A 26,710-nucleotide genomic window follows, 5' to 3' on the forward strand; every position below is an offset into this window, starting at 1 on the left:
AAATGAAATTTTTAGTTATAAAAACAGTTAAATTCGAGATGAAAAAAATCAACATTCTGTTAGGGAACGTGGATTTATGAATAATATATTTTCAGTGAATGTGTGGGAGATTTTTTTAATTGGGCCTTATATTTTATCAAATAAATTACATGAATCCATTTATACACGGTTTCCGACGAATTATTGGAAAATGTTTCGTTAAAAATTGTTTCAACGCGATGAGGACCACCTATTTAGTTTGGTGCAAGGGCTAGATATTTCTTAAACAGATCTTTTACAGACGAAAATAATCATCACTTTCATCAAAGCGTTGCAATCTTTGGGGATTATGGCTAGCGTAAGGACGTTTTAAAAATCCTATTCTTATGTGAGGTGGATTATTCCGCATTGAAAATTCAGTCCTTGATATACATGGCTCTTATATCTTCTTCCACGTCGTCCACTTATTTTCTTCGATTCTTTCCTCTGCACCATGGTCAGAGTGGTGCAAAGGAAAGGTAGTTAGTTATCCTTTGTAGGATATCTGTGTATGGTCGTCTTAGTATGTGTCCAGTCCATTCTAAGTGGAGACTGTATGCTCCTAACTATATTTCCCCCTTTAATTCTTTTTCGATTTCGGCCTTTAATTCCATTCTTCATCATTTCCTTGATACATCAGAGCCTAATATTTTTGACAATGTACAGTCAGTGACATTAGAAGTGTTAATTTTTTGGCAACATAGTATAGTTACATCAAGAATGAAACCATAACTTTGGCAAAAAATTTTATTAACATTTCATCAAAAAAATAATTTATAATGTGGTTGGCGATCCCTTAGCTGAATACCCTCTTGTACATGTCTAGGCATTGACAAGATGAGATGATCGATGTCTGCTTGTGGCACCTAGTTCCAAGCAACTTAAACTTCCTGGACTAACTGTTCCAGAGTCTGTGGAGGATGGTGCAAAGTGGACAGTCTCCTTCTCATCATATCCCATCGAACAAATGTTCGATAGGATTTAAATCCGGTGAACAGGGTGGCCAAGGCAAAATATTAACGCCAGCTTCTTTTAGAAAATCCATAATTCGACGAGCGATATGGGGACGAGCGTTGTTTTACGAGAAAGGACGTGTCGACGACCGTCTAGATAAATTATAAAGTTGTTTGTAAGATACCATCAACATAACACGCACCTGTCATATTGCCTCGAATAAATACAAGTGGTTATCGGCTATCATAGGCAATAGCCCACCAAACCATTACTCCAGCTATCCTGTGTACAAGCCTCTCAACAGCAAATCCGATATCTCGCCGCTCTCCACGGCGGCATATTACTATCCTACGACCATCAAGTATTCCTAAACAAATTCGCGATTTATCGCTGAATGCTACATTATGTCGTTCTGTCACCCAATGCTGCCATTCTCTACACCAATTCAAACGTTAATGACAGTGGTCCGCAGCAGTCTAAGGAAGCACTAGTCGCGGGCGGAATGAAACCAGTCCAAAGGTTCTACCTTCTACTCCAAATCTTTGGTCGGCGATTTGACGCTTAGTAGCAAACGCTCTCGCAGGACCAGTTAGTCTTCTTGACAAAGAAATAATGGAAAAAGATTTAAATGATTTTAGAGTTGTTTTCATTTTGACAGACACAAATCTTGCTCACATTCACTTATTTTTGTACTTGTAGCTTGATTCAGGATATTTTTCATAGGAGGCTAGTTCTGGTAGTCTCATTAAATCTGCACCATAATGCTTATTCATCAAACTTATAATACAAGTTTTATCGCCTTTAAGTAACTTACCTAATGGCTCCTCAATTGGCTGCAAGGATGAAAGTGAATGATCTTTTTTTACTAACACCTTTAGGTGTTTCATTGTTGTTAAAGTAATTGTTCTTACGTCGAATTAAAACCATGTATTTCTTTTTATAAAAACTAAATCGTTCCGTTCAGCTAAATTTGAAATGCCAGGCTCCAGGAAGTTTTACAATGGTTTTGCTTAACTTTTCCAGTCTTGTGTGATTCAGTCAACAACTACACGTCTAACTGCATGTTTACTTTTCTTAATATAACATAATTTCTTTCTCTATCGATAAGAAAACTCTCATAATATAATAGTCTCCCGTTTTATACCGCTGTCGCGGCTTTGGGAGTATAGCAGGGTAGTCTGCTATATCTAGGGCCTACGGTATACAAGGAAGGTAACATGGCCAGTGCTACGCTTCAACCGTCTATTATTACCCCTGGTTTTACCCAAGGTACTCATTTTTATTCAGGCTGAGTCGACCTGGGGCCTATAGACATTTTTAAAATGTCTAGATGTTCTTGCCGGCGGTGGGATTCGAACCCCGGACCACCGGCTTGCGAGGCAAGCATCCTACCGCTTGCGCTACGCAGGCCCCTAGAAAACTCTCATTTGGGAGGATAAAGTAGTGTCCTACGATTGGAAATGTGATCTCAATATTTTTTATACTTTGTGGAAATTCTTTAACAAACTAGTAGGCTAACATTTTCATGATAGTTATGTTTTTGTTTTGGGCGCCGCGCTTATCAGAGAATAAGTTATTTTTTGTTACAGAAGAATAAAATATTTGGGTGTTTAATGCATGCCTAACTGCCGAGGCTATTGTGTTCGCGGTTTTTTAGAATCAATTTCAAACCACATGAGGCTTGGTCTGGTAATCGAGCCATTGTAAACTTTTTCTGACAGTCAAAGGAAAATGGCACTGTTTGGTTTTAGCAAAGAACGCTTTTGCCTTTAATAAATGAACAATATTCTCTGTGGTTAACGTATATCTTCTTTCAATTGCCGTTGTCAATTTTAGTTGCTCTTTGAACCGTAGGCACGTTGAATAGCAATCGGACAGTGGAGTTCCAAACGTAATATGTATTATAATTTCCATTCACAAATTTTTTAAAATAACTGATTCTAACATGTAAATTCTGAGGAACTCTGTGTCCGATAATGAGGAAAAAAGCTTTTTAAAACTTAAATTATATGGTAAATATACACGCAAATTAATTACTCTTGCTCCTACAATAGTGAGATTCTGCACGTGTAGTAGACTATAAATTCTTTGATGTTTTTATGTTTTTCATCGTTTTGGCGACCTTCGTGTGATCAGCAGTTTTCCATTCTAAGTATTTGCACTGTTTCTACTAAAATTTGTAATGCCTAGAAAAACATTTTTACACACCCTTAAAATGTTCCATTTTTCATACGAACATTGTTTTGAATTGAGACTAGGTTTATATACGTAACTATAGAATTGTTCTTCATTCGTTGTTAAAGTTTTGAAAAAGTACGATTGTCCGGGATTACCATCGTGACCACAAGTTGGAAATTTTTGGAGTAAGTGTGATGTGTGTGTGCAAAAAGTATAAAATTACTTATGTTAAACAATACTGTAAGCCATACCTGTCTTTTCATCATACCAAAAATCATACCAAAAAGAAATTTTATAAAACACTTCAAAATCAATGTACAATGAAATTGCTATTGAAACTACAAAACCATCTGTTCACTGCATACTGCATATACTGTAAACCAAACTCATGACGTTAGTCACGTAGGCAGAAGAACGGCGTGTTTATTGGCTTGTGGAGTAAACAAGGAGTTTTGCAAATAAATCTTCAAAACAAAAAAATAGTTTTGCAAATAACGTTCACTTTTATTCAACTTTTCTAATATGAAATAGACATATTTTGACAGGTTGTAACGATAGTAATATATTCCTTATCAAAAATCTGTTTAACTTCGCATAAGAAAAAACGATTTTTTGTTATTTTGTCGATTAGATATACAATAATTGTTCATAAACAATACGCAAAACAGTTACGATCTCAAACCGTCTCCTTGTTTAACTTCTTCCTTGTTAACCCTCTAACCGTTTTTTTTTCTTAATTGGTTAAAAATATCTGAAAATTTCTAATTACACTTTAATTAGAAATTTTTAGAGGTACAAAATTTAGGTGACACAAAAATGTCATGTCCATTTTTTAATATCTATTATAGTTTGGCCTCCAGATGAGAAATAAGATAGTCTGTAGACGGTTATAACAGTTTAGGTGTAGGGAATTAGAACAGGTATAATTTGAAGAAAATAACTAAAAAATGGTTTTTATTGTTAAAACAGAAACAAAAACGAAGCTTAACGAACAAAATATAAAAATAAGAAAGTAAAACAATACAAAAAATAAAAATCTGAAAAATAGTGAACTGTCTATGAATGGGAACTGGTAAAATCAGTTTTATCTGGTGTAATACATAAACTCAGATTGCAGTTTATGTAATGCACCTGAGTATCAGACTTCTAACAATAGTTGCACCTTGTGTTTCTGGTTTTGTTCTGCAGTCGATATCTGTTCATTAGACCGTGCATAAAATCAACACCAGACGTATGACTGTTGTATTCTTTGTTGATCTGTGGACAGTCCACGTCAATTTACCGCTTTTTTTCTGTCATAACGAACTGCATTGTTTGTTTGTTGTTGATAAATTGATAGTTTGAATGGCTGTTATCCTACATTACTGGAAGCTAGACGTTTTTTGTATCCGTATGTCATCCCCATATATTCCATAGTATATCCCCTTTCAGTATGGCTGGAAGTTAACAAGCTAAAGCAAGAACAGTTGAGGCAAGTTACGGCTAGCCTTGACTATCGGGACAATTCAATGTTCTGGAATAAATTCAAAATCCTAACCGGACAGAAAACACAGACCCATTCTCATCTCAAATTCAGTGACATCATTATCAACAATCCACAAGATCATCATCATCATCAACAGCTATTCCATCCATCGTAGGATGTAAGCCTCCCTTAGGTGTGCCCATTCATTTCTGTTTGTTGTTTTTTGCAGCCATGCGTGACCAGCCAATCGCTTGATGTCATCAGTCCATCTTCTTCAAATGACATCTCCGCGGCGGAGGTCGGCAATCATCATAGCGATTCGGACTTTTGAGACGGTTGCTCTGAAAAGTTCATTTGATGTACATCCGTATCACTCTCTTAGGTTGCGCAGCCATGACATTCTACGCCTCCCTATGCTTATCTTTCCTTGGATCTTTTTCTGCATAATCAGTTGGAGCAGGTGTATTTCTCTCCACGTGTAATATGTCCGAGATATACCAATTTTCTTAGTCTAGTCTAGTCAAACTAATCTGATTTGAGGTAAACAAGAGAAGTAGACACAGACCTTAACCAGATGGACTGAATCCACAAGATAAGGCCGCACTTATTTCCGCAAATAACCCAAATTTTAATGAGCGATCTAAAACGAAAGCCGAACGGGGAGTAGAAGATATACTCTACAACCCTCTACCGTACATGGAGGTACATCCTCATCCGATGGTGGCTCTTGTATCAGAGGACACCGCCAGGCAGATGTGTAACTTAGGTAAAAACACCTAGTCCAGATGGCATACACAGAATATGCGTCAAAAACCTCTCAGAGAGTATTATCCCGCTGCTTACCAACATATTCAATGCTTGCCTCTCGCTAAGTTACTTTTCTACTCTTTGGAAAGTGGCCAGCACAGTCATGATTTGCAAACCAGGGAAACCCCGAATCAGCACTGAATCCTATAGACCGATTTCTCTACTAAACACTCTAGATAAAGTCTTAGAGAGAATCCTTAAAGAAAGACTCGTAGAATTCCTAGGCGCACACTTTATCATCCCAAACTTCCAATTTGGGTTCAGAGCTGAACGCTCCACACAAAATGCATTAATTGAAGCAGCAACCTTCATATCACAATTCATCAACGAAAAGAATAGATACGCAATAAGCATCTTCCTAGATGTCCAGAAGGCCTTTGATCAGGTTTGCCACACAGGCCTAATCGAAAAGCTCCACTTTACTGGACTAACTACACTATTCATAAAAATAATTCATCCCTGTCTCTCTGATCAATTTGACAATCCGTGTTAAAGTCGCTAACACGTTATCCACACCATTCACTCCACAAGCTGGAGTCTCAAAGGTTTCAATTCTAGCACAAATATTATGCACAGTCTACAACAGTGATATCCCACGCCTCTTAAATAGATCAGAGGCAATATTGCTGTATGCTGATGATACTGCGCTTCTTTCCTCATGCACTTATCGTGGGACGTTAAGACATGCGTCTGTATTCGAGAGGGCATAAATCCTGTTGAACAGAATTATTAGGTGTGCAACAGATGGAGAGTTGCATTCAATCTTATCAAAACTCAAATGATGCTATTCAGATCTCCTCACGGTCGCAATGCTGGAAGGGACCAGATAGTCCTCCTCGGAGAGAATCTCGAATTCAGAAACTTGGTGTCCTATTTGTTAGTTTATTTTAGTAGGACTCTCAACTGGGACATCGACATTAGTAACACCATCGACAGGGTAAGAAGAAGAGCTAATCTTCTAGTAGGGCCATCTGGAAAATTTGTCAACACATCAAATAAAACTCTCTTGCACGCCTACAAGACTTTCATCAGGCCCAGTATCGTGTACAAGGCGTGGTCTACGCGTCACTAAACAATCAAGTCGAACCAACACTATTCTGGAAACAGAAGAAAGTGCGCACTATCCGTCAGCATTCATTCACTGGGTTGCGAACATTCCAACAATAAAGGACAGAATCCGCACTCTCAGCAGAAGATACGTCCTCTGCACTATAGCTGGCTCCAACAACAGAGCCAAACAAACTCTAAAGACTGCTTGCCACCGCCTAGGGCACATAGTCGCCAGGCTTCCCAAAACAAAAGTTCCATTCCCTCCAACAAAGCTTCTACACTTCGCTGATAATGAACTTCCTGATGAGTATTACGACGTCCTAGAAACAATCCCCCTCAAATATCGCAGATAAAATAGCTGCACGCAAAAATCGCTTATTCAAGAGCCGTTACCTTTGTATGACTGGTGACACCTTCTGTTCATGACTTGGTTGTCTAACCCAAAATCTCTTCTTCATGACGCTTCTTTCTTACAAACACTACCACCTTCATACTCACTCGCAACTGGCGTGACTCACCCCCTCAAAAGCTCCCGCAACAAAAAAGGGAGGTCACCCCTTGAAGAAGCGTAAGCTTAAACAAGGTAATAACGTTCAAACCTAACCTAAACCTTTTCTTCTATGACTAGTTGCTTACCTTCATCAGTTGGCAATTTACAGTTACTAATCCAATAGTTCCCAATGAATATATACCCCTTGCGCGAAGATACACTAGCATGACAGGGATGTATAAAAATTATTAAAGTAGATAATATGTAGTTTTTGAAGTTAGGGATAGTCTGAGACAAACAAATACCTATATTTTACTCTGCACCAAGATCCGTACAAATCGCATAGGACAAATAATTTCATTCCCGATTTATGAGGTTTTTTAGACATGTATTAGCATAAATAGGGTTGGATTTTTGTTCAACACTATTTCTGTCGAATTATTATCAGTGTCAGATGAATAATCATTTTCTACTGAATTTAATATTAATCATACATCTTCATTAGTCATTTTAGAAAGATCATTATATCCTTTACGACTACTACAAAGTAATTTAATTTTTTTTTATTTTATACATTGACGATCCATATTTACCCTAAAATAAGTCAAGCGATATTTATCTACAAAAACAAAACAAAAAAAAATTGCTTCAAAAAATAGCTTCTAAAAAAGTTGAAATAATGACTGTTATAACCGCCTGTAAGATGGTAATTAATTATAATGCTAAAAATTATCGTAGCTTATTTATTTTTCTAACTAATATATTTATATCAAAAATAGATATTATTACGTACTTACTGTAAATTTTTCAGCAAAATATAGAGATTAGAAACCACTTTTTCGGTTATATGAAAATGCTCATGAGATTGCAATAATTTAAACTTCCGGTTCTCACAAATTGCAGCAATTAACTTCTTGCCACTGCTAATCGGAACGATAGGCATATAAAAATAAGATGTAATTACTTGTACGTTGGTTTGAAAACTGACAAAGCTACACATATTGACAATTTTTGGATTTAACTAGACAAAAGTGAACAAAGGTTAGAGGGTTAAAATCTTTCTTGACATATTCCTCATATTATAATTTCTCCTGTTGCTTGACGTATATAACTTTCAACAACCTTGATTAATCTGTTTGACTCATTCATACTTACCGATGTTTATGTTTACAACGATTATGAATGGATATCGACCGATATACTTCCATTGTTGTTTATTAAAATTATTTACAGTAGGTAGTAAAACAGGAAAGTGTAGGTATCGTTGACGGGGTGTTGTCTAGGTCGTACATAAACATTTTTTCTTTAGAATCGTCTTCCGTTCTTGTGTCTTTAGTTGTAATCGATACGATGGTACGGATTGACTGCGAGGATGGTCGCTGTAAGTAAATATTTGGAGTTGATAGATTTATTATAGATAAGCCAATGGGAATGACATTAATTTGTTAATTTATTAAGTCGTGTACAAGCTTTAGTGATGTTTGGATCTTGTATCGCGTTTAAAAAGTAAGTAAATTTTGTAGTAACTAATTTTTTACTCTCTCCGTACAGAAATAAATGTCAGCTTTCTTTAAAAATTACTATTTGAGGAAAATTACCAAAACAATTTTAGTTTAAAAACATAAAATTGTATATTTTATTGAAATTTCGTTTCTGTGAAACTTTTATGAGCAATTTTATTAAACATTTGTTTTACGTGTTCATAAAATCTACAACGTAAATTTATAGAAATTGGATGTCAACCAAAAAGTTGTAAATATTGTTTCTACGCTACAATGCTGGTTCTATGATGCACTCCTGGTGAGAAACGAATACATTGTTCACAAAAAAAAAACATTGTGAAGAGCACGTATAAATTCGGCTACAATCTTGCGGGCCGATGTTGCTGCAATGCAATGGCTGGATTGCATTGTAGGCCAATAAAGGGAAAAAAGCTAAAAAAAATCTTATACAGTTTTCTGAAGGTTCTAAAAGGTATATGAGGGTTTTTCTATTTGTTTTTTGTTGTTTTTCTATTCTTTCTCCAGTCGCAGTAGATGCACCTTCTAGTGGGTAATGGTAGTTCTGTTTTATTTTACTTAGCGTTCCAATAGTTATTTTGTAATCCTGAAGCAACTTTTCCCCAAGTAGAACTGATGTAAACCAGTTCATCATCATCATCATTGGCTTTTACAACTCTTCGTGAGTTTTTGCCGCGTTTACTATTGCCTTCCATTGATTCCGATCCTGTGCTATTATTTCCCATGGTCTTACTTCCATCTTCTCCAGGTCTTCCCTGACTGCGTCTTTCCACCTTTTTCTAGGCCTTCCTGTCGATCTTCTACCATCTGGTATTTCCCAAAACACATTGCTAATCAGTCTGTCGTCATCACTCCGTACCACGTGGCCTACCCATCTTAATCTATTGGCTTTTATGTATCTTACGATGTTTCCTTTCCCGAAGAGAGTCTCTATTTCATTGTTGTATCTGCTCCTCCATTCATTTGTCACGCTGTCCCTGCAAGGACCATATATAATTCGCAGGATTTTGCGTTCCCATACTAATAGCTTATTGATTTCTTTCTTTCTCAATGTCCATGTTTCACTTCCATATGTCACTGCTGGTCGTATTATGGTTTTGTACATTTGGATTTTGGCACGCCTTGAGAGAAGCTTTGACCTCATTAGATGTTGAATGGCAAAGAATGATTTATTCCCCGCCAGTATTCGTATTTCAACCTCCCGTTCTCCTGTGTTTTCACTGGTAATTGTTGCTTCTAGGTATTTGAATTCTTTGACCACCTCAAAATTATGATCGTTTATGGTAATATTTTGTCTTATTCGCTGTCGTTCCTTTTTTGATACGACCATGTATTTAGTTTTTCTTCGTTTATTTTCAGGTCTACGCTTAGTGTTGCTTCTTCAAAGTTCGATACTATATCCTTAACTTCCAGTGTTGTCTGTGCTACTGCATCTACATCATCTGCAAATGCGAGAATAATCTTTGCTCCTCTGGCAGTTATGTCTGGTTTGACTCTGGTATAGATTTTTCGCATTGCATATTCCAATGCTAGGTTAAATAGTAATGGGGACAGCGGGTCTCCCTGTCTGAGTCCGGTGCTTATGCCGAAAGCCTTTGAAGTTTTGCCTTCTATTCTAATTTGTGCAAAGGAATTGTTGACACACATTCGCGCAATCATGGTCAGCTTCTTTGGTATGCCTAACTCAATCATTGCACTCCACAGTTTTATGCGATCTATGGAATCATATGCTTGTTTGAAATCTATGAAGATCTGGTGTACTTCTTTATTATATTCCCAATACTTTTCTAGCATTTGTCTGATAGTAAATATTTGGTCGATTGTTGATCTTCCAGGCCTAAAGCCGCATTGGTAATCGCCAATAATTTCCTCTGTATATGGCAGTAATCGTTTTAGTACAACTGAAGCTAATATCTTATATGTAGTACCGATTAGTGAGATTCCCCTGTAGTTGCCACATGTATCCTTTCTGCCTTTTTTATGTATTGGCACGATAATACAGCCACTCCATTCTTTTGGCATTATTTCTTGTTCCCAGGCTTCTTTCATTAATTGGTGTATTTTAGTTCTAAGTTCATGCCCTCCTTTTTTAATCAGTTCTGCATCAATATTGTCTAGTCCCGGGGATTTGTCATTTTTTAGGGTTTCTATCGCCGTGATAATTTCTTCCAGGCTTGGCGGGGGTACTTCTATCTCGGCCGTTTGGTACTCACAATTTGCTTTATTTTCATCCGCGTCTACCTGGACATTTAGAAGACTTTCAAAGTATTCAGCCCATCTTTCGATTATTTTATTTTCAGCTGTAATCATTTGCTCATTTTTATCTCTCACAAAGTTCGGTGTTCTTATATATGCACCTTTCTTATGTTGTCTTACTTCTTTGTAGAATTTTTTATTTTGCTTGCTTCTGTGTTCACGTTCTGCTTTTTCAATTTGTTGTTGTAAATGTTGTCTCTTTTTTCTCCTTACTGTTCTTCTGGCTAAGGCTCTCTCTCTCTATTGTATTGTTCACGTTTTTCATCCGTCGGGTTTGCTAGGTAGTCGATTCTTCTTTTGTTTGCTTCTTTTAAGGTATCCTCGCATTCTTCATCAAACCATTTATTTCTTTTTGCTTTTCTCTTCCGACCAGTTGTAAACCAGTTGTCCATTGTAAAATTAACGCATGAAGCAGAAATATGTTTACACAATCTTACAAACCACATCGCTAGGGTTGTTAGAAAATTTATATGGGCCATCGGGTTGGGATCACACGTAGACTTCTATTTTTGAAGTGTAAACTACCGTTGAATCACAAAATGCAAATATCTTGAGTCCGTATTTATTAGGTTTTGAGGGAATGTACTGACGGAACGAACATTTCCCTCTGAAAGCAGGAGCATCTCATCAATAATAAATAACAAATGCTGAGTAATTATAACCATTTTGACAATTTTTTACGAACTGGTCAAACACCACATAAATGGGAGCTAGCTTGTCAATTTTTGATCGTTCTGCACATATTTCCTTGTCATCAATCTAATGCAACGAAGAAGAAATCGGAACCTTTGTAGAGTCATCGTAAGATAAACAATTTCTATAGCATAACTGTCTCTCCTCCAAAGATCTTCTGCGCTAGGACAATTACAGTGGCCTAGCTCAGATAAATACAAGAGTCTTATAAAAGCACGGATTTCCATTTCATTTATTTGTATTTTTCACAATGATACCAATTATCGTGGCGTCTAAGAAATAATTCCAAATCTCGACAGCGTCCTTTAAATTTCTAGTAATTTTTGTAGACTTTGGTAAGCGAATTATTATGTTATCTGTCTTGTTCTAGTAGTTCTTGTCTTTGGAGGATGCTTCTTCCAGTGAGTTATACGGTTCTTGCCTAAAACAATAAAAATTTAGCATGACTTGCTAATACATATTCTAATTTGTTATAACGTACATAACATAACTATATATAAAAGACGGGCAGACTGACGAACCGCAACTGTTTTATCTGCATCTGATATCTCTTGTTCTGATTCACTGTCGTGATTTGTAACCTCAATCTAATGCCCCTCTTCCTCTCATTCATCTTCACATGCCACTGATTCACTTTCACTATAATCGACTAGTTCTAAAAGTTTCTGCAAGTAAGCTTGCTCATGCTCTTAATCTTCGATTGCTAAAATCTAACAATCTTTCAATTAGTAGGGAAACGTACAAATATCTGAGAGCTTACCTCGGAATATTTTTGTATCGATATTAGTGGCGCCTGTCTGAGACACCCAAAAGCTCGTTTACTATATCACTATTACACTGTAATGCTCACATGACGACTAATCATCTGTCACAACAATACATGAAGGTATTGAAACGTTCGATTCCTTACAATAACCTATTTAATACCAACATTAAAAAAAACCGTTTTAAAAAGGGCTGACTTTTTAGCGTATAAACATTTATAATAACTTTGATATTTTTTATGTCACGCGCTTGTAAGTAGTCTCACTGAAAAGATGGCGAAAAACGCAATCTTTATAAAAAAGACCCATCTTGACCAATAGGATCGAAGATAGTAATTTTTTTTCTTAAAATCATATTTCTATTGTTTATTAACAGTTGAAAATTGAACAGATTATAAACGAAGATCTAAATTTTATGAGCTTGATTTTTTTTTTCAATTGCGGTAGCTCGATAAAATAATAACTGTGCTATTTTCACTTCCCGGAAAAATCAGTTGGTTAAATTGTTCCATAAAAATGTTGAATATATAATAATCAATATTAATTTATCTTGTAAAGTATAAAAAGATTTATAACCATTTATTGATAGAGTCCAAATACTTCTTAAAAAATATGTCTTTATATTTTAATTTAAATAAAACATTTGGAGTATTAATTTATAATTAATATTACATATTTATATAAATAATATACATTAATTATTAAAATTTAAATATTTCTTATGAAATAAGGTCGGAAGCAGCGGAAAAGTGTATAGGAAGAGAGCATATAACAAGACGGCAAGACTGGTTCGATGAAGAATGTAGGAATGTTTTGGCAAGAAGAAACAGGGCAAAACTACAAAGAGATAAAGAAAATACCCAAAATGCGATCGAAAACTATGTGGTAAGACGAAGGGAAGTGAAAAGAATTTGCAGAAAAAAGAAAAGTGAACAGCTAAAAAAGCAATTGAAAAACATAGAAGAAGCCTACATAAATAAAGAGGTAAAGAATTTCTACCAAGAAGTTAAGAAATTCAGAGAAACTACAAAGAATAATCCACAGTATTACAGAAACAAATAAGGCTTACTTCTAGGTGAAACAACAGAAAAATTAAACAGATGGGCGGAATATTTCGAAGATCTATTAAATACAGACCAACAAGAGGAACTTGAGGGAAATAAGAATTGGCAAGAAGATGAAGAAGGGACGTGCGAGGAACCAACTTTGAATGACCACAAAGAAATAATAAGAGACCTAAAAAATATTAAAAGTGTAGGAGAAAGTGATATCCCAGCTGAGATTTTTAAGGAAGATGGCGAAAGATTAAAGGAAAGGGTATTTCACTTGACACTAGTAATTTGGCAAAGGGAAGAAATGCCGAAACAATGGAATAGCGCTCTTATTTGTCCTATCTATAAAAAAGCAGACAAAACGGAGTGGGAAAACTATAGAGGTATAGCACTATTAGAAGTAATCTATAAAATACTTGCAAAAATTATTAGAAAAAGATTAATAAAATATGATAACAAAGTGATTGGAGAATACCAAAAAAGCAAGAACAACTACTGATCAAATAAGTATGTTAAAGTTAATACAAAATAATAGCTACGAACAAAACTTAGGATTACATATGCTATTTATTGATTTTAAACAAGCATATGACTCCCTAAATCGAACGATGCTATATGAGGCCATGAGAACATTAGAAATACCAGAAAAGCATATAAGGCTAGTGAGAATGACGCTTAGGGACATGAGAATAATGTAACAATGGAAGAAAGCTTTTTAAGACAGTTCACAGTGAATAGAGGTTTAAAACAAGGGGCTCCGCTATCAACGAATTTATTCTACCTAGTATTAGAACAAATCGTAAGAAGATGAAATATAAGCACTAACAGAGACTAACAGCGAGAACAAAAAATATTTAGAAAAAGTTTTCTAGAAATTTGAACAAGCGAAAAGGTACGGATTAATAATAGAATACCTAAAAAAAACGCTATACATGGAAATATGAGGAACATAACAAATATATCAAAATGAAAGGTGCAGAGACTTTCTTTAGTTTTGAAAAAGTGTCAGAATTTGAATACTTAAGAGTAACCATAACAAACACGGGAAAAGAAGAAAAAGAGATAGACAAAAGATTAATGAAGGGAAGCAGAGCGATAGGGTCACTAAATTCATTACTGAAAGCAAAAAATGTGTCAAGAACAGCTAAACTGCGAGTCTACGATACAGTTGTCAGACCCACAGAGATGTATGCCAGTGAAACGTGGATTATGAACCAGCAGGAAGAAAAGATAACTAATGATATCCAATCTCCGATAGGAGAGGCACTCAAAGAAGAAGAAGGAAGGAAAGAAAGTAGAGATCTGGGAAAGAAAGGTGCTCAGAAACATCTTCGGAGGAGGCGAAAGGACCGAAAAAAATGGAGGGAAATCAAGTTTTTAGAAGCCATGGGCCTACAAGGCCTGTAGCGCTGTTTTTCATATATATATATATATATATATATATATATATATATATATATATATATATATATATATATATATCTGTACCGTGGAGGTAAACAGTCGTATATCCATAATGTATACATTTGCAGGAAAGCGCAAAACATAGAGACTACTCAATAAACTATAAAAAAATGTGTACTTCCATATTATTGAATTCAACATTATTGGTACATTACACTACGTAAATGGAAATCTATTACTAGATATTAGTATTGTTAAGAAATGATTTATCTGGTGTACGATATTAGGAGTTACGACTTTTTACCTCTATGTCTTTAAACAGGTAATATGCAAAATAAAAAACCTAAGTGATGACAAAAATATTATATTCTGTGTCAAAAAATGCAAAAACCAAATCACAATGTTTGAAACAAAAAAACTCGTTAAGTAGAAAAAATATAAAACCTAAATATTTTTACTTTAGTTGTCGATGTCACTGTAACCTGCTTGCTGCTTTGAAATTGACAACTGTTGGTAGAAATTATGAAATTGCACCGGAATCCACTGGCAAAGCTTTAATAAATGTTCGTATTTTTTTTGGTGATACCTTTACAATTTGTACGTATAGCAGGCAATTTATCAGGGAATGGTGTTTGAGTTCTCGCTGATCTTGATACATTCAAACTCATAATATTGGTTTGTAAAGTTTGTTTTATAAAAAATAGTTAACGACGACGCAGCGCGAATTTGAAAGTGCACCACAGTTGAAATAAGGAAGTCTTGTTTTTCATTATTCCGTTTTTTACCAATACATGGTGAGTGAGGTTTGGCATACAATATTTCGAAATTTTTGAAATCCGATACCTCCATTTCAATCACAGTTGCACCTGTAGAGCGGATTACCTGATGCCAGTCCCAAGGCGTAACGATTTCCATAGTTGCTTGTTTTTTTAACGTCCTTTCAATTAAACCATGAACATGGTCTGCCTCCATGTGGGTATGCGCTCTGAACAAAAACTTGTGGTCTATTGTTTTCAAATTTGTACATATTTTTAGTTGCCATAGGTAAGTGAACATCATCATTATATTACGATTTTGACTGGGACAATTGTCCGACCAAATAATTAAATGTTATACCGTAGAATTTGCAAGAACAATTTCACTCCACTTCAATAATGCTGAAGCAATTTCATGTCCATCCCTTCGAGCTTTCATTCGTCCCACACCATGTGGTAAGCCTTGTTTGTGGTGGAATCATAAATTGTCAGGTTTACTGTCCATAGCTTTAACGAGCTTTGAGTATTTGTCAGGTAAGGGGTTGGAAGACTTTTTGTAGGTCGATCATAATCACTTTGGTTCTATCAACTGGTAACTTGTTATTTTGTCGTTCTTCTTTTCAGTATACCTCATATTAGTGTCGTGAAGATGATTTTCATATTTCTGACCAACGGCAGCCGTTGCTTCATCTTGATCGCCTTGTTTGAGTTGTTGACTAAATTTATCGCATCCGTCGCATGTATCAACTGAGGGAGTTTTGAATCCCAGGTTAAATTCAGTATTGAAAATTTTTTTATAAAGCCACATCTTGGCACTTTCTGCTTTGGGAACTCCATCATCTTTACATTTTGCCAAATATAATTTGTACATTTTATCCTTATTTAATTCAGGTTCATAATTTTAGACACCCTTGCACTAATTAATTGACGTAAATGTTTGTTTTCATTAGAAGTCATGTTAATTCTAACGTCAGTAGAAGCAATAAAATAAAATAATAACAGTAACATGTGGTAACACCCTCAAATAAATATCATTTAATGTAGAACTGGAGCTACGGTTGTTTACCACTACCGCATTCCAAAGCATACTATCGTGTACGCACGTATCTATAGATATACTACTGTTTACCTCAACTGACTAATGGAGTTGCGGTTGTTTCTAAACGGAATATCTAGGCAACTAATAATGCTGGATGTACGATTCTTTTCCACCAGATGCTGTGAAAACCTGACAACAAGAGCGTGGTCTTAACTCCATTTCGGCAAAAATTGGAGTTACGACTGTTTACCTCCACGGTACAGATATATATATATATATATATATATATATATATATATATATATATATATATATATATATATATATATATTCATTATATATAAATTTTTCTAGCGCACTTCAATTTGATGTTCCATTAAAAAAGACTCGGAAAGTTCTCCCCTCCACTTTAACGTGGAGGTATTTTACGAGTATATGCTATCTATAAATTGGATCATAAAATCTAGATCTTCACTTAAAATCTGTTTAATTGTCAGCTCTTAATATTAATAAACAATGGGAATATAATTTTAAGAAAAAAATGCTGTCTTGGTTCGATTTGGTCATAGAAGGTTATTTTTTTAAAGATTGTGTTTTTACTGATTTTTTTCAGTGAGTCTTCTTACAAGCGTGTGACATAAAAAATATCGAAAGCTATTATAAAAGTTTATAAACTAAAAAATCAGCCCTTTTTCAAACGGCTTTTTTAATAACAATTTTGATAAAATATTTTTAATCTAACATAAAATTGAAACCCCAAAGAATCGATTGCGATCTGTTAAACCTCTATAGTCACTGTTTGGGCAAGTACAGTTGTTTAAATATTCGCTCTCCGGGATAAAAAAATTGAATAACTTACAAACTAAAAATAGATGATTTTCTCAGAGATAGGTATTTCTGAACTAATTGCCAATGTTATGATACATGTTGTATAAACAGTTTGGATTGAAAAAATGCATAATAAAAAATACGATTCGATATATTTAAGTGTTTTTTTCGAACACGCCCCCATTTATTTGTCCTAATTTATTGCATTTGCAACTTAGAAAAACTGAAAAACCATGGACTTTCAAGTGTTAACTATTTTTGATTATTTGATCCCACTAATTTACTATACTAAACTAAACTACGTATTATCTAAAAATGATTAACGTCTGTTTCTAAATTTAATATTTTATTGCACTCCCCGATAACTAGAATCACGACCACATCCACGGATCAAATTTATGTAAAAATGAAATGAATGAAACGTTGAACATTGTAAACAGTCTCTGTTTACGCATTTCTATAAATGTAACGTATCTAAAATGGGTAAACTTATCTTAAGCAAATTTTTTTATTTATAAATAATTTCGGTAGCCGATAAATCAACGAGAAAATTGTTACTCGTTCTTAAGTGTATTATTAATAGTATTTGAATTGCTAAAAGTGAAAAATGTCGGTTGGTTGATTGAGTAGTAAAAGCGCAAATGTTAGTTTTCGTTCAGAGTTCGTTCATCTTCGGATTTTCTAAGATACGTTAAGTGTAGTTAAAGATTTTTGTCAGCAGTAGAGAAGACTGTAAATCAAATGGATCGATAAGTAAACAATATTCTTTCACAGGTAATGAACGGCTACTTACTGTAATCACCATCAATCATGTTTATATATGGACTTTCCTTTTGTGTTTAGATAGATCGGTGTTTTCGGTTAACAAATGCAACTACAGGTTTCTCATTTATTTTTATATTTGAAGAGGCAGTGGCAGATCCGTACTAGCCCCAATTTAAATACTGCCAGCCATAGTTTGTTTTCAACGAACTGATACATAATTATTGTTAGAATGAATGAGAATACAAGTGATACTTTGAAATATTTATAGCATCAAGGAAAGAATACAATTTGAACTGTTTTAATAAAAAAAATAGATCTTGGCTATTATAACTTCTTAAACGCGTTTTGGTACAAGTCTGACAATTTTTTACATCTAATTTATTTTATGAAGTCTAGCTTTTTCAATAGCCCTCACATTTTCATACACATCAAAAATTTGTAAGGAATACAAAGTTTTTTCTCGTATATACATAAATTTTTATTGGATTTTAAGAAGTGACATACCTAAATGCCTCACTAGTCAGGAATGAATTCATCTTAATTTCAGTGTAATATGAACAAAAGTTACGAAGTGCACTAATTTTAACATAAAATTCAATCTAAAACATAAAAATCTGTATTTAATAAGCTGTTTCTTCCAAAAAAATATATTTAATAAACTGTGTTTCCTCCAGTAGCATTAATTACAGCTTGATACAATACAATTAAAATTAAATAATCTATTTCGTTTTGAAGCTATAGGATCCATTCCTGTGTAAGAAGATTTTGAAGACCTTGTCTAGTATGAACATTGTGCAGATGATAAGCAATCCGTACCTGAAACATATCCCATACATACTCGATGGTATCGAGATCTGGGGATTGTGCTGGCCACGGTAAAAGTGTAATTTCCTTATTATGGAACCAATCTCTTCCGTTGCTGCAATATGTGGCCTTGCATTATCATGCATGTAGCACAAATCAGGACTTGCAGCTGAGGCAAATGGAAGGACAACAGGTTGAATAAGTGGCATGGAGCCGAATCGTATTGAAAAACTGCTTGACCTTGGTAACTACTCTGTTTCCAAGCTATGATCTAGGATTTCTGTGTATTTTTGTGAATTAATCATACATCCTATCGGTACAATAGATACCTTAGAAAAAAATTAGCGCACATATCATTGTCTTCAATGGCTGTTAAACTATTTGATCACTAAATTTTAGTACTCTAAACGAACTCAAACTGACGAAATCACTATCTTGATACCAAAAAAATGGCTCTCATCTAAAAACAACACTTTTTCCAATTTTAAACAGCCCAGCTCAGATATTTTTTGCCCAATTATATCGTTTTTCATCATAGCATCAGTCACCAGTGTTTCTTTACCTTCGATAGGTGGTTTTCGTACAGTGGAATTATGAACAATGAATCCAGCGTTTAGTAAGTATTTCTGGGGTTCTTGACTTATTTTCTGGGGTTTAATTTACTTTCTCTTAATAAAAACTTCACCCCTTCTTCTTTTCTTAAACCAATCACAAATACACAGATCGTGACCGAAATTTCCGAAGGAAATAGAAACGTCATATATAACGTATCTTCAATTAAAACTGTGGTTTATTTCCACTAAATATAATAGATAAAATAGAAATGCCACAAAAAATAGTTTCAGAACGATATATTGGGAATATCTTGGTGAGTCATTTATGTGCGGTCAGTCAAAGTAACAGTTTTTGTCCGTGTTTTAGAATTAATATCCGTCTTCAAAAATATGTCAATAAGAAGCAAGTAAAACTTAAGTTCAGCTTCTTTAGACTAAAACACAATAATTCTACTAAACAACAAAATTTAACAGGCCTGTAACTTGTTATGTGTCGTTACTCACTGACTTTCGGAACTTATCACTTTGACATACACGTGTTGCCAATTGCTAAAAATAGTACAATTGTAAAGAATATGTGTTCACACTAATTTTCATAATGCTATATTCAAATATTGTTCTAAAGCTATTTTTTGTGGCATTTAAAGTAATTACTATTTTAATAGAAATAAGCCACAATTAAAGGTTAAAATGAGAATGATTGAAGTGGAAATTGAAACGTCAATAAACTTATTTTAAAATAGTAATTGTTGTATTCAAATTTTTGAGAATTCTTTTGTACGAGTATTGTGACGTATATTGTACGAGTACATCAATATTGATGGCACAACATAAAGTACATAATATGTACGATTTTAAAATTGTTTGGTAAAGCAATTTCATGTTGAGTAGAACAGCCAGCTATGAGGGTAAAATTAAATAAAAGATACTTGTTATCAGGTTGATAATCCGTATAAATCCTGTCTGTGGTAGAGTTTGGATTTTTTCGGTAGAAAGTAATCTAAGATTATATAAATATCAGCTTAATTTTCGTAATGTGGGTTTTTTTCTCGTGAAGGTTTAAATTTCAATTGTTTACTTCTTACAAAACTATAGAAAAACATCACAAATAAATAATAGTCTTAAAAGGTACCAAATTTCTAAAATGTACAAGTCCAACAATTTTTATGGATTCCACATTTTTATCAATAATATTATCAATTGTTTACTTTATAAGTTTTATTTCGAATTTGTATAGCGAGTTTTTGATAAATTGTTAATTTGTCTTCCTCTAAATAGAATAAAATTATCATCTATCGAGACTGCTTCATTAGGTACAACATATTTTTGAAAATTGTCGATTATAAAAAAAAATAGTTTGTTCTCAGAAGTGGCAATAGTTTTTGCAATATGTGCCCAGTATCTACAAGGATATTGACATAATCCCATCCAAAAAAGTAAACCAATGAACTGTTTCATTTCACCTGTATCTGTATTGTACCACCTATGGAATTCTTGCATGAGGGGTTGTTTCCTTTGCTTTGCATTAAGCGGTGTATCGATTTGTTATTAATACCACAATGCTCAATATAATATCATCCGTCAGAAATTAGCCATAAAAATTCAATGGTTTTCTAGTTATACAATTTTGCATCAATACCACATGATGATTTAGAAACGGCTATTTTGTTAGGCTAGAACTAGTTATAGGGCTCCATAATTGTTTTTAAGTAATACAAACGAACCCAACCTAAACGAAAAATGGAAACTAGCCCTATTTAATATTTTTCACGTAAGCTTCGTAAACAACATTATATGAAAATGACACAATCACGTTATCAATGACAGTGCACATATTTAGTATATATAAACAAATAAACTGCCATTAGAAAGTGGGAAAATCCATAAAAGTAAACAATCTCGAGATAATCGTTTATCGTTAAGGAAAAGACATGTCAACAATAATAAAAGAAATTGTTTATCAAATAAGTAGTTTAGTTGTTTAACCCGTAAGGATGTCCGGTGCTACCTGGTTAGGTAGTTATGGCATGTCTTGATTTTTGATCTAATTTAGATTATTGTTTGGCGTGCAGCTGTGGACTATGTAGTAATTTTAAAATGTATCGAACATTTTAATTTATTTTATTCAAAATAAGTATCTCAATAATAGTTAAATAAACATAATGTGGTGTGTTCACTGACGAAATTTCCGTGGATATATGCTATGACACGGCTTTAAAAAAGATGATAATTATGAATGCAGAAGACGTATATGCAAAACATAAATGCAACAAGCATAATAAACAGTCAAAAATGCAGAAAAACCAAATCTGAAAAGTAGACTGAAAATAATAAGAGGAAGTAGAAAGAACACAAAATCAATTACACCGATAATATCTAGTCCTGCCTTAATATTGATACAAGGTGTTTAACTAACAATGGTACAAGAATTAGAAAACGTATCTTCAACAATAGGTCTAAAAATAAACATCAGTAAGACCAAATTTATGAGAAATTTAGTTCCCAGCGAACACCTAATCATCCAAAATCAAGTGGTAGAATTGACAGAAAAGTACATATATCTTTGTCATGAAATCAGAATAGACAAGGACAACCAGACCTGCGGATTTCAACGACGAATAACACTTGCTTGGGCGGCGTATGGTTCACTAACCATATCATCTTTAAGAGTAACATCCCGATAGCTATGAAACGGAAGACATTTGACCAATGCATTCTTCCTATTATGACATACGGAGCAGAAACTCTCACGCTCACAAAAAACAACAACACTAAAAATGCGAGTGGAAAGATCAATTCTCGGCGTGACAAAAAAAGACAAAATAAGGAATCAAGACTTAAGAAAAAGAACAGGTATCAGTGATGTTGTCGAACGTATAGCCAAGCTGAAATGGAATTGGGCAGGTCACATAGCGAGACTGAAAGACACAAGATGGACCAGAAAACTAATTGAATGGCGCCCACGAGAAGACAAACGCAGCAGAGGACGACCACCGACACGCTGGATGGACGACATTAGACGAATATCCAAGAAATGGCAATAAGAAGCACAGAACCATGAAGAGTGGCGAAAAATGGGAGAGACCTATGTTCAGCAGTGGACAAAAGAGGTTGCATGATGATGATGATGATGTTTAATTAAAAAAATTTAAAGTAATGGTTTGTTTAAAAAAAGTTTTGCACACGTTATTACTAAATAATAAACTACAAAAAAATTATTAAAAATGGCCACCGTTTGCCTGAATACAGTGCCCAAGTCTGTTGAGCCATTCATCGATATCTGTACGGATGACAATCCTTAGGAAAATTATTCACAGTTTCTACCAGCACCTGCGTCAATGACACCACATTATAGTGACTTCTTATACAGACCATGCCTTATAAAACTGGCCACAATTTGTAGTCGATTGTCTTAAGGTATGGGCTGGCTGACGGCCAATGTTCACTACTAATACATTCGTGTACATGATTTTCAAGCCACTCTTTGGTCGTTTTGACCTTATGCGCAGAGTTATGTTGAAATATCCATGGTCTATTTTGAAAATTAGTGTGGTTTAGGGACTCCACTAAATTTGTTAAAATGTCCCGTTGATAAGTTCTCGCCGCTATTTTAACGCCTTTTTCGCAAAAACGTAAAGAAGTGATGCAGTTATAGAACACTCCCCACCAAAACATCACTTTAAGCAGTATAATGACCTCGTTAGATCCTTGGCACTAGTTTGCGGGCTTTCTTGGCTATCTCTATCGTTTTGCTTATGAAAAGTTTCCTTCACAGTAATGAATTTTTTTATCTGTAACGAGGATTTCTTTATAACGCTCTTTACTGTACAACGATAAGACATTTGGATTTTTTTTTCTATTTTGTTTCTATTCATCTATTCAAACAAGTTTTGTTTGATATGCCGATTAATGGTTCTCGGCGCAATATACATTTCCCGAGCCATGATTTTTGTTTTCATACAGAATTTCGGTTAATTTTTGACGTGACAACGTAAATAACATCTGGCGTACGAGCCACGCACGGTCGGCTGGATCTTTTTCTTTTACTTTTTTTTTAACTAATTGTGATAATCAATTTTTTCAGCCCGTACAAATTTTTTTGAATTTTTTGGATCATTTTGAACAAAATACGTCTCTTGTAATTTTTCTGTAAACTTGATCGTTTTCGAGTTATGAACAATTTAAAACTGAGAAACACAAAATTGCGATTTTTAAGACTCAAAAACACAGTAAAAAATATTATTTTTGAAATCATCAAGTGCCTAAATTCAAGTTCAAACTTTCTATCAGCTCTCGAGGACAATTCTAGTCTTATTTTATTTTAAACATTGTTTTTTAATTGTTAATGAAGTGCGTATAGTAGGGCGGGAGTTCATTTGTACAATGAGAATTTGTACCAGCAAAAATTTGTGCCATAGATCTGGTTTATCTCTCTTATACAGACTGCAACCCGACCGCCCGTCCTGTCATAAGCGCTTGATCATCGATTAAAAAACAATATTTTTTAATTGTCTTTTTGAGCCTTAAAATCGTAATTTTTGCGTTTTTCTCAGTTTTAAATTGTTTGCAACTCGAAATCTCGATCAAGTTTACCGAAAAACTATAAGAGACCTATTTTTTTTAGAATGATCCAAAAAATTAAAAAAAAAACTGGGAACGAAAAAATTGATTGTAGCAATTTGTTTAACAAAATTGTTTAAAAAAATTTGATCAACTTTTCGCCTGGGCTACCTCTTGAACCTTATTTTCGGGTATCACATGAAAGTGATTATGCAAAAAAATCTCATAGGAATATTTTCCCGAACGAACCCGAGCTTTTCGCCTTGTCTAAATAGAGTTTTGGTCGTTACAAAACAATGAACATACCACAACAGCGCAATTACAAGATAAAAAACCTTCACGATCTCTTCAACACTTCCTATACGCACGTACTTACATTTTATAGAATATTTCCTTTCAAAAATATGTTTATACTCACCTGCAACTGTTTTGATTTAGGTGTGTTATCAATAAAAAAATCACCAAATGCGACTTTCTTGATAATAATATTATTGTTTATAATGTCGCCTTATGACAATGTACTACACCTTGAGTTTTATTTAACAGAAACAAACAAAAATTAGAAATACAGACGTCGAAGTACGTATGATAAAATTGTGTTTTGTCGATGTGATATTATATTTTCTTTATTTCTAACTCAAGAGAAATGGAAACTGCTATTAGTGTGGTGTTTTTGGAGAATAATGTGAGCCTTGTTTAAATTGAGTTACGTGAATAATTTTGTAAGTACCTAATATTTTGTTATCTTTTGTTTTGTTAAGATATATGTTTGCAGTCTTGTAATGAAAAAGTAGTTTTATTATCTATAACAAAGTTTGTTTCTCCACTATACTATTTTTTTATACAAAATATTTTGTTCAAGATTTGTCTATCAATTCGTTTCCTTTTCAAAGAGCGTCTTTTTACCTATGTATCTATTTACCTCTGGTATCGATTATATATTTGACTGGAAATGTTTTTTTTTGTATGGAAAATAGGCAGTTTCAAGTTATATCTCAAATCACTGAATTAATTGTCGTGGTGCAACAGCATAATTATCTTTAAAAAGCAGGGTTTTTTTTTTCATGAAGCTCGTCTATATCGTTTTAGTTTTAACTAGTTACTAAATATTCGCCTTAGAGAAAATCGATTCGCTATTCGCTAAGTGATCAGTTGATCACAGATAATCGACTGTAATATCAATAGCCGTAGCGTGAAAAACTACAATTTTAAAGTCGTAAACATTGAAATATTTAGTTTCGCTCATAACAAGTTATATATCTAAAAAGGAGGAAATAAAAGCAATGATACACTATTGAACTGGTGTTACTTTCAAATATATGACACTCAGCCGTGCAGTGCTGATATATTTTTCGAAAACATACATTATTTCTATCGTTGTCGTTCCATCGTTTTCGTGGTCTTTCTACTGATCGTCTTCCTATTGGGGAACAGTCTCTTGCAGTCTCTACTACTCTATTTGTTGTCATTCGGCTTATATGATCGTTCCATTCTACTCTTCTATTTCTTATCCAGTTCTTGATGTTCTCCACCTTGCATCTACGTGGTATATCTGTACTTCTAGCTCTGTACCATAGTGTCTTGCCATCAATTTTTTAAGTGTTTTCATATCTGCTGTTTCTAACATCCTTTTTGTCCTCTCTGTGTCAGGTCATGTTTCTGCCGTGTATGTCATTATTGGTCTGATGACTGTTTTGTAAATTCTGCCATTTATTTTTTTCCCGATATTTTTATTTCTTCATATTGTTTCATTCAGGCAACCTGCGACTCTGTTGGCTCTATTCACTTCATCTTCCACTTCAGTTTCGAGCTTTCCGTAGCTAGCAAATGTGATGCCTAGATATGTAAACTCCATCACTTGTTCTATTATCTGACCTTCCAACTCCAATTTACATCTTAGTAAATTTGCTGTTGTAACCATACATTTTGTTTTTTTTTTTAGGGAAATTTACAAGTTCAATTTTCTGGCAGTTATATTAAATTGGTGCAGCATACGTTGTAAATCATCTTAAATTTGAGAGAGTAGTATTGCGTCGTCTGCATAGCAGATTATTTAAGTTGTTTTTCTCCCATTTGGTATCGTTTTTTAGTTCTTACTTTTTTTAATATTTCATCCATAATCAGGTTGAACAATAGAGAACTCAGGAAATCTCCCTGTCTTATCCCATTGCCAGCTTCAATAGGGTCAGTTATTTCTTCCACTTTTACTTTTATTGTGTTGTTTTGGTAAATATTTTCGATCTTTTTGATTATTCGTAGAGGTATCTCTCTTGCGTACAATAAGTGGATAAGGATAAGGTTCCCTTCATGGACTTCCCTTCATGGACTTCTCTTCAATAACTTCATGGGAAGATCATGGACCTTGGCCATGGACATGGAAGACATGGACCTTCATTCAGTTTATTTGTTATCACTTTGGTTGTTAACTTTAGTAGTGTGTTTAATAAATTAATTCCTCTGTAATTTTCCGGGTCCGATTGGTTTCCCTTTTTGAAGAGAGGTATTGGGATGCTTAATCTCCATTCTTGAGGAATTCTGTTTTGTTATATTATTTTTTGGATTAATTTTAATAGTTGTTTGGTCAGATCTGGTCCTCCGTACTTTAGGAGTTTATTCGGTAATCTGTCCTCCCTGGTGATTTTCTATTTTTTAATTTCCTTAATGCTTCCTTTACCTCTTCCTCCTCAATAGTTATTATTTCTTCTATTTCTAAAACAGATGCATATAATTTACTCAACTTCAAACGAAAAACCT

General features: G+C 34.2%; 1 protein-coding gene across 19 annotated transcripts in view; it reads left to right on the forward strand.

Moving 5' to 3' along the window:
* The window catches only part of LOC140436621 (uncharacterized), a 290,450-nt gene that overhangs the window by 145,025 nt on the left and 118,715 nt on the right, over positions 1-26,710 (forward strand). The window contains exon 1 of one of the 19 annotated variants that reach the window (XM_072525605.1): positions 8,447-8,468. The exons of 17 other annotated variants lie outside the window; for them this stretch is intronic. The gene's annotated coding sequence lies outside the window, so the exon portion shown is untranslated. Of the gene's footprint in view, positions 1-8,446; positions 8,469-17,924; positions 18,048-26,710 lie in introns of those variants that run through there. One more of the 19 variants, XM_072525604.1, reaches the window with a different exon arrangement.

Source organism: Diabrotica undecimpunctata, chromosome 3 (genome assembly GCF_040954645.1).
Source record: "Diabrotica undecimpunctata isolate CICGRU chromosome 3, icDiaUnde3, whole genome shotgun sequence".
NCBI lineage: Eukaryota > Metazoa > Arthropoda > Insecta > Coleoptera > Chrysomelidae > Diabrotica > Diabrotica undecimpunctata.